Genomic DNA, 10,001 nt, shown 5'->3' with positions numbered 1-10,001 from the left:
TGAGTAAAGAGTTTTGGGAACAGTATTTAGGGATTGTGTGAAAGAGGGGTGAGAAGAATGAGTGAGGTAGAGGTGATCCTGTGGGGTCACAGATCCTAGGTGATCCTGTGGTCCACAGACCTGAGGTGTTCAGGATTTACAACCTTCACCAATTGGCTGCAATCCCCTGCAACAACTCTGGCGTTCACGCCAGATTGTGCTTTTCTGGGGGTGAACGATTTGTTGCCCATTTCTGGCGTTGAACGCCAGAACCAGCTGTTCTGGGCGTTCAGCGTAGTCTTCTCCAGGGTGCAATCTGCGTTCAAACGCCCAGATGCTGCCCCTTTCTGGCGTTCAGCGCCAGAACCATGCCCTGTTCTGGCGTTGAACGCCCAAAACGTGCTTCTTACTGGCGTTTAAACGCCAGTAAGGTCTTCTTCCAGGGTGTGATTTTTTTGCTGTTTTTGATTCTGCTTTTAATTTTCTATTTTTTCGTGACTTCCATGATCATGAACCTAATAAAACATGAAAAACAATGAAGATTAGATAATAAACATTGGGTTGCCTCCCAACAAGCGCTTCTTTAATGTCAATAGCTTGACAGTGGGCTCTCATGGAGCCTCACAGATGTGCAGAGCTTTATTGAGACTCCCAACACTAAACTTAGAGTTTGGATATGGGGGTTTGACACCAAACTAGAGTTTGGTTGTGGCCTCCCAACACCAAACTTAGAGTTGACTGTGGGGGCTTTGTTTGACTCTGCTTTGAGAGAAGCTTTTTATGCTTCCTCTCCATGGATGCAGAGAGAGATCCTTGAGTTGTAAACACAAGGTTGTCCTCATTTATTTGAAGGATCAATTCTCCTCTGTCCACATCAATCACAGCTCTTGCTGTGGCTAGGAAAGGTCTTCCTAGGATGATGGATTCATCCTCAGCCTTCCCAGTATCTAGGACTATCAAATCAGCAGGGATGTAAAGGCCTTCAACCTTTACTAACACGTCCTCTTACTTGTCCATAGGCCTGTTTTCTAGAACTGTCTGCCATCTCTAATGAGATTTAGCAGCTTGCACCCCAAAGATTCCCAGTTTCTCTATTACAGAGAGGGGCATGAGGTTTATCCCTGAACCAAGGTCACATAGAGCCTTAAAGATCATGGTGCCTATGGTACAGGTATTAAGAACTTTCTAGGATCCTGTTTCTTCTGAGGCAATGTCAGTTGATCCAGATCACTTAGTTCATTGGTGAACAAGGGAGGTTCATCTTCCCAAGTATCAATGCCAAATAATTTGGCATTTAGCTTCATGATTGCACCAAGGAACTTGGCAGCTTGCTCTTCAATAACATCCTCATTCTCTTCAGAAGAGGAATACTCATCAGAGCTCATGAATGGCTGATGAGCGGATATTTATATGCTTTTTGGCATTATTTTTAGTATGTTTCTAGTAGGATCTAGTTACTTTTAGGGATGTTTTCATTAGTTTTTATGTTAAATTCACATTTCTAGACTTTACTATGAGTTTGTGTGTTTTTTTGTGATTTCAGGTATTTTATGGCTGAAATTGAGGGACTTGAGCAAAAATCAGATTCAGAGGTTGAAGAAGGATTGCTGATGTTGTTGGATTCTGACCTCCCTGCACTCAAATAGATTTTCTAGAGCTACAGAACTCAAAATGGCGCGCTTCCAATTGCGTTGGAAAGTAGACATCCAGAGCTTTTCAGAATTATATAATAGTCCATACTTTACCCGAGTTTAGATGACGTAAATTGGCGTTCAATGCCAGCTCTCTGCCCAATTCTGGCGTCCAGCGCCAGAAACAAGCTGCAAAGTGGAGTTCAACGCCCAAACTGGCACAAAAGCTGGCGTTCAACTCCAAGAAGGACCTCTACATGTGAAACACTCAAGCTCAGCCCAAGCACATACCAAGTGGGCCCCGGAAGTGGATTTATGCATCAATTACTTACTTCTGTAAACCCTAGTGACTAGTTTATTATAAATAGGACTTTTTACTATTGTATTAGACATCTTTGAACATCTTGGAACATCTTTGGACGCCTGGTTCTTAGATCAGAGGGGCTGGCCTCTCGGCCATGCCTGGACCTTCACTTATGTATTTTCATACGGTAGAGTTTCTGCACTCCATAGATTAAGGTGTGGAGCTCTGCTGTTCCTCAAAGATTAATGCAAAGTACTACTGTTTTTCTATTCAATTCATCTTATTTCGCTTCTAAGATATTCATTCGTACTTCAACCTAAATGTGATGAACGTGACAATCATCATCATTCCCCATGAACGCGTGCCTGACAACTACTTCCGTTCTACTTTCGATTGAATGAGTGTCTCTTGGATCTCTTAATCAGAATCTTCGTGGTGTAAGCTAGAATGATGGCGGCATTCAAGAGAATCCGGAAAGTCTAAACTTTGTCTATGGTATTCCGAGCAGGATTCAATGATTGAATGACTGTGACGAGCTTCAAACTCGCGAGTGCTGGGCGTTAGTGACAGACGCAAAAGGAGGGTGAATCCTATTCCAGCATGATCGAGAACCGACAGATGAATAGCCGTGCCGTGACAGGGTGTGTTGACCATTTTCACTGAGAGGAGGGGATGTAGCCACTGACAACGGTGATGCCCTTGCATAAAGCCAGCCATGGAAAGGAGTAAGACTGATTGGATGAAGATAGTAGGAAAGCAGAGATTCAGAGGAAGAAACGCATCTCTATACGCTTATCTGAAATTCTCACCAATGAATTACACAAGTATCTCTATCTTACTTTTATTAATTAATATTCGAAAACTCCATAACCATTTTATATCCGCCTGACTGAGATTTACATGGTGACCATAGCTTGCTTCATACGAACAATCTCCGTGGGATCGACCCTTACTCACGTAAGGTTTATTACTTGGACGACCCAGTGCACTTGCTGGTTAGTTATGCGAAGTTGTGAAGATATGTCTAGACCATGGTTCTGTGCATCCGTTGGTGCCATTGCCAGGGAATCAATTTCGAATAACAATTCACAACCTGAGTACAATTTCGCATACCAAGTTTTTGGCGCCGTTGCCGGGGATTGTTCGAGTTTGGACAACTGACGGTTCATCTTGTTGCTCAGATTAGGTAATTTTCTTTTTGTTCTGTTTTCAAAAATTTTTCAAAATCTTTCAAAATTTTTCTTTGTTTTCGAAAAAAAAAATTTAATAAAAATAATGTTTTCAAAAATAAATTATTCTATGGCTTCAAAGCTTTCACGAATGAATTCTAGAGTTTCATGGTAACGTGTTGAATCCTATCTGGCTGTAAAGCCATACCCAAACTCCTTTGGGATTGGTCTTCAACTAATCACCTCAATGGATGTAAATCCATTCTAAAGCTTGACTGGCTATTAAGCCATGTCTAACCCTCAGATCGGAGCTTTAGACTAAAGAGTACAAGATTCCTGGAATTCATATTAAAGATTTTGAAATCCTTATTTTTCTTTTTCAAAATGATTTTCGAAAAAAATTAAAAGAAAATACAAAAAAAAAATCATAAAATCATAAAAATAAAAAATATTTCATGTTTGAGTCTTGAGTCAAGTTGAAAGTTTGGTGTCAATTGCATATTCATCTTGCATTTTTCGAAAATTCATGCATTCATAGTGTTCTTCATGATCTTCAAGTTGTTCTTGGTAAGTCTTCTTGTTTGATCTTTGCATTTGCATGTTTTGTGTCTTTTCTTGTTTTTCATATGCATTCTTGAATTCTTAGTGTTTAAGTATTAAAGAATTCTAAGTTTGGTGTCTTGCATGTTTTCCTTGCATTAAAATTTTTCAAAAATATGTTCTTGATGTTCATCATGACCTTCATAGTGTTCTTGGTGTTCATCTTGACATTCATAGCATTCTTGCATGCATTCATTGTTTTGATCCATAACTTTCATGCATTGCATCATTTTTCTTGTTTTTCTCTCTCATTATAAAAATTCAAAAAAACAAAAAAAATATCTTTCCCTTTTTCTCTCTCATAAATTCGAAAATTAGATTTGACTTTTTCAAAAATTTTTAAAATCTAGTTGTTTTCATGAGTCAAATCAAAATTTTCAATTTGAAAATCTTATCTTTTTCAAAATCTTTTTCAAAAAATCAAATCTTTTTCATTTTTCTTAGTTATTTTCGAAAATTTTAAAAAAATATTTTTCAAAAATATTTTTCTTATTTTTATATCAAATTTTCAAAATAACAATAACAATTAATGTTTTGATTCAAAAATTTCAAGTTTGTTACTTGCTTGTTAAGAAAGATTCAAACTTTGAGTTCTAGAATCATATCTTATGATTTCTTGTGAATCAAGTCATTAATTGTGATTTTAAAAATCAAATCTTTTTCAAACTAATTTCAATCATATCTTTTCAAAAATATCTTCTTATCTATCTTTTTCAAAAATTTGATTTCAAAATATCTTTTCTAACTTCTTATCTTCTTATCTTTTCAAAATTGATTTTCAAAATTTGTTTCAACTAACTAACTAACATTTTGTTTGTTTCTTACCTTCTTCAAAACCACCTAACTAACTCTCTCTCTCTAATTTTCGAAAATATCTTCCCTCTTTTTCAAAATTTCTTTTTAATTAACTAATTATTTTAATTTTTGATTTTTATTTTCGAAAAATCACTAACCTTTTTCAAAAACTATTTTCAAAAATCACTAACTCTTTTTCTAAAAATATTTTTTGAAAATTCTTCTCCCTCATCCTATTCTATTTATTTATTCATCTACTAACATCTCTTCCTCACATCACTTACCAAATTTGAACCCCTTCTCATATCTGTGTTCGAATTTTTTCTTCTTTTCTTCTTCTACTAACAATAAGGAACCTCTTTACTGTGACATAAAGGATCCCTCTTCTTTTCTTTCTCTCTTCTCTTTCTTATGAGCAGGGACAAAGAAAAAGGCATTCTTGTTGAAGCTGATCCAGAACCTGAAAGAACTCTGACGAAAAAACTAAGAGAAGCTAAATTACAACAATCCAGAGACAACCTTATTGAAAATTTCGAACAAGTAAAGGAGATGGCAGCCGAACCCAACAACAATAATGCAAGGATAATGCTTGGTGACTTTACTGCACCTAATTCCAATTTACATGGAAGGAGCATCTCCATCCCTACCATTGGAGCAAACAATTTTGAGCTGAAACCTCAGCTAGTTTCTCTGATGCAGCAGAACTGCAAGTTTCATGGACTTCCATCTGAAGATCCTTTTCAATTCTTAACTGAATTCTTGCAGATCTGTGATACTGTTAAGACTAATGGTGTAAATCCTGAAGTCTACAGGATCATGCTTTTCCATTTACTGTAAGAGACAGAGCTAGAATATGGTTGGACTCTCAACCTAAGGATAGCTGAACTCTTGGGATAAGCTGGTCACGGCTTTCTTAGCCAAGTTCTTTCCTCCTCAAAAGCTGAGCAAGCTTAGAGTGGATGTTCAAACCTTCAAACAAAAGATGGTGAATCCCTCTATGAAGCTTGGGAAAGATACAAACAGTTGACCAAAAAGTGTCCTTCTGACATGCTTTCAGAATGGACCATCCTGGATATATTTTATGATGGTTTATCTGAGCTATCAAAGATGTCATTGGACACTTCTGCAGGTGGATCCATTCACCTAAAGAAAACGCCTGCAGAAGCTCAAAGACTCATTGACATGGTTGCTAATAACCAGTTTATGTACACTTCTGAGAGGAATCCTGTGAGTAGTGGGATGCCTATGAAGAAGGGAGTTCTTGAAATTGATACTCTGAATGCCATACTGGCTCAGAATAAAATATTGACCCAGCAAGTCAATATGATCTCTCAGAGTCTGAATGGAATGCAAGCTGCATCCAACAGTACTCAAGAGGCATCTTCTGAAGAAGAAGCCTATGATCCTGAGAACCCTATAATAGCAGAGGTAAATTACTTAGGTGAACCTTATGGAAACACCTATAACTCAACATGGAGAAATCATCCAAATTTCTCATGGAAGGATCAAAAGCCTCAACAAGGCTTTAATAATGGTGGAAGAAACAGGTTTAGCAATAGCAAGCCTTTTTCATCATCCACTCAGCAACAGACAGAGAATTCTGAGCAGAATCTATCTAGCTTAGAAAATTTAGTCTCTGATCTATCTAAGGCCACTGTGAGTTTCATGAATGAAACAAGGTCTTCCATTAGAAATTTGGAAGCACAAGTGGGCCAGCTGAGTAAAAGGATCACTGAAATCCCTCCTAGTACTCTCCCAAGCAATACAGAAGAAAATCTAAAAGGAGAGTGCAAGACCATTGACATAACCAAAATGGCCGAACCCAAAGAGGGAGAGAAGGACGTGAATCCCAAGGAGGAAGACCTCTTGGGACGTCCAGTGATCAATAAGGAGCTTCCCTCTGAGGAACCAAAGGAATCTGAAACTCATCTAGAGACCATAGAGATTCCATTGAACCTCCTTATGCCATTCATGAGCTCTGATGAGTATTCTTCTTCTGAAGAGAATGAGGATGTTACTGAAGAGCAAGTTGCCAAGTTCCTTGGTGCAATCATGAAGCTGAATGCCAATTTATTTGGTAATGAGACTTGGGAAGATGAACCTCCTTTTTCACTAATGAACTAAGTGATCTGGATCAACTGACATTGCCTCAGAAGAGACAGGATCCTGGAAAGTTCATAATACCTTGTACTATAGGCACCATGATCTTTAAGGCTCTGTGTGACCTTGGTTCAGGGATAAACCTCATGCCTCTCTCTGTAATAGAGAAACTGGGAATCTATGGGGTACAAGCTGCTAAAATCTCATTAGAGATGGCAGACAACTCAAGAAAATAGGCTTATGGACAAGTAGAGGACGTGTTAGTGAAGATTGAAGGCCTTTACATCCCTACCAATTTCATAGTCTTGGATACTGGAAAGGAAGAGAATGAATCCATCATCCTAGGAAGACCTTTCCTAGCCACAGCAAGAGCTGTGATTGATGTTGACAGAGGTGAATTAGTCCTTCAATTGAATGGGGACTCCCTTGTGTTTACAACTCAAGGTCATCTTTCTGTCAACATGGAGAGGAAGCATAAAAAGCTTCTCTCAAAACAGAGTCAACTAGAGCCCCGACAGTCAAACTCTAAGTTTGGTGTTGGGAGGCCACAACCAAATTCTAAGTTTGGTGTTGAACTCCCATATCCAAACTCTAAGTTTGGTGTTGGAGAGTCTCAACAATGCTCTGAACATCTATGAGGCTCCATGAGAGCCCACTGTCAAGCTATTGACATTAAAGAAGCGCTTGTTGGGAGGCAACCCAATTTTTATTTATCTAACTATATTCTTCTTAGTTATATGTCTTTATAGGTTCATGATCATGTGGAGTCACAAAATAAATATAAAATTGAAAATGGAATCAAAAACAGCAGAAGAAAAATCACACCCTGGAGGAAGCACCTGTCTGGCGTTCAACGCCAGAACAGAGCATGGTTCTGGCACTGAACGCCCAAAATGGGCAGTATCTGGGTGCTGAACGCCCAAAATGGGCAGCATCTGGGCGCTGGACGCCAGAACTGCACCCTGGAGAGAAGCTGGCACTGAACGCCCAGAACAAGCATGGTTCTGGCGTTCAACGCCAAAAATAGGCAACAAATGGGCATTGAACGCCCAAAATGGGCACCAACCTGGCGCTGAACGCCCAGAGTTGCGTGCAAGGGCATTTTACATGCCTAATTTGGTGCAAGGTTGTAAATCCTTGAACACCTCAGGATCTGTGGACCCCATAGGATCCCCACCTATCTCCACTCACTTCTTCTTACCCCTCTTTTACACAATCCATAAACACTCTTCCCCAAAACCCTTCACCAATCACCTCAATCTCTTTTCCCCATCACCTCTTCACCACTCACATCTATCCACTCTTCCCCATAAACCTACCTCATAAACTCCACCTACCTTCAAAATTCAAAACCAATTTCCCACCCAAACCACCCTAAATGGCCGAACCTTAACCCCTCCCTCCCCTATATATAGCCCTCCATCCTTCCTTATTTTCACATAACACAACCCTCTCTTCTCTACTTGGCCGAAACACACTTCACCCCTCTTCTCCATATTTTCTTCTTCTTCTTCATCTAATCCTTTTTTTTCTCACTCGAGGGCGAGCAATATTCTAAGTTTGGTGTGGTAAAAGCATAAGCTTTTTGTTTTTCCATTACCATTGATGGCACCTAAGACCGGAGAATCCTCTAGAAAAGGGAAAGGGAAGACAAAAACTTCCACCTCCGAGTCATGGAAGATGGAAAGATTCATCTCCAAAGCTCATCAAGACCACTTCTATGATGTTGTGACCAAGAAGGTGATCCCCGAGGTCCCTTTCAAACTCAAAAGAAATGAGTATCCGGAGATCCAACATGAAATTCAAAGAAGAGGTTGGAAAGTTCTAACAAACCCATCCAACAAGTCGGCATCCTAATGGTTCAAGAGTTCTATGCCAATGCATGGATCACTAGGAACCATGATCAAAGTAAGAACCCGAATCCAAAGAATTATGTTACAATGGTTCGGGGGAAATACTTAGATTTTAGTCCGAAAAATGTGAGGTTGGCGTTTAACTTGCTATGATGCAAGGAGATGAACGCCCCTACACTAGAAGGGTCAACTTTAATCAAAGGTTGGACCAAGTCCACATGGACATATGTGTGGAAGGAGCTCAATGGAAGATTGACTCCAAAGGCAAGCCGGTTCAACTGAGAAGACTGGACCTCAAGCCTGTGGCTAGAGGATGGTTGGAGTTCATCCAACGCTCCATTATCCCCACTAGCAACCGATCTGAAGTTACTGTGGATAGGGCCATCATGATCCATAGCATCATGATTGGAGAGGAAGTAGAAGTTCATGAAGTCATCTCCCTTGAACTCTACAAAATAGCCGAAAAATCCTCCCCCATGGCAAGGCTAGCTTTTCCTCATCTTATTTGCCATCTATGTTACTCAGCTGGAGCTTTCATAGAAGGAGACATTCACATTGAGGAAGAGAAGCCCATCACTAAGAAAAAGATGGAGCAAGCAAGAGAGCCCATTCATGGAGCTCAAGAGGCGCATGAAGCTCATCACCATGAGATCCCGGAGATGCCTCAAATGCATTTTCCTCCACAAAACTACTGGGAGCAAATCAACACCTCCCTAGGAGAATTAAGTTCCAACATGGGACAACTAAGGGTGGAACATCAAGAGCACTCCATCATCCTTCATGAAATAAGAGAAGATCAAAAAGCAATGAGGGAGGAGCAACAAAGACAAGGAAGAGACATAGAAGAGCTCAAGGACATCATTGGTTCCTCAAGAAGGAAATGCCACCATCACTAAGGTGGATTCATTCCTTGTTCTTATTTCTTCTGTTTTTCGTTTTCTATGTTATGTACTTATCTATGTTTGTGTCTTCATTACATGATCATTAGTAGTTAGTAACTTTGTCTTAAAGTTATGAATGTCCTATGAATCCATCACCTCTCTTAAATGAAAAATGTTTTAATTCAAAAGAACAAGAAATACATGAGTTTCGAATTTATCCTTGAACTTAGTTTAATTATATTGATGTGGTGACAATGCTTCTTGTTTTCTGAATGAATGCTTGAACAGTGCATATGTCTTTTAAAGTTGTTGTTTAAGAATGTTAAATATGTTGGCTCTTGAAAGAATAATGACTAGGAGACATGTTATTTGATAATCTGAAAAATCATAAAAATGATTCTTAAAGCAAGAAAAAGCAGCAAAGAGCAAAGCTTGCAGAAAAAAAATAGGCGAAAAAAAAAATAGAAAGAAAAAGCAAGCAGAAAAAGCCAAAGCTCTTAAAACCAAGAGGCAAGAGCAAAAAGCCAATAACCCTTAAAACCGAAAGGCAAGGGCAAATAAAAAAGGATCCCAAGGCTTTGAGCATCAGTGGATAGGAGGGCCTAAAGGAATAAAATCCTGGCCTAAGCGGCTAAACCAAGTTGTCCCTAACCATGTGCTTGTGGCATGTAGGTGTCAAGTGAAAACTT

Source organism: Arachis hypogaea, chromosome 17, assembly GCF_003086295.3.
Source record: "Arachis hypogaea cultivar Tifrunner chromosome 17, arahy.Tifrunner.gnm2.J5K5, whole genome shotgun sequence".
Taxonomy (NCBI): Eukaryota; Viridiplantae; Streptophyta; class Magnoliopsida; order Fabales; family Fabaceae; genus Arachis; species Arachis hypogaea.
Note: the sequence above shows the minus strand (reverse complement) of the source record.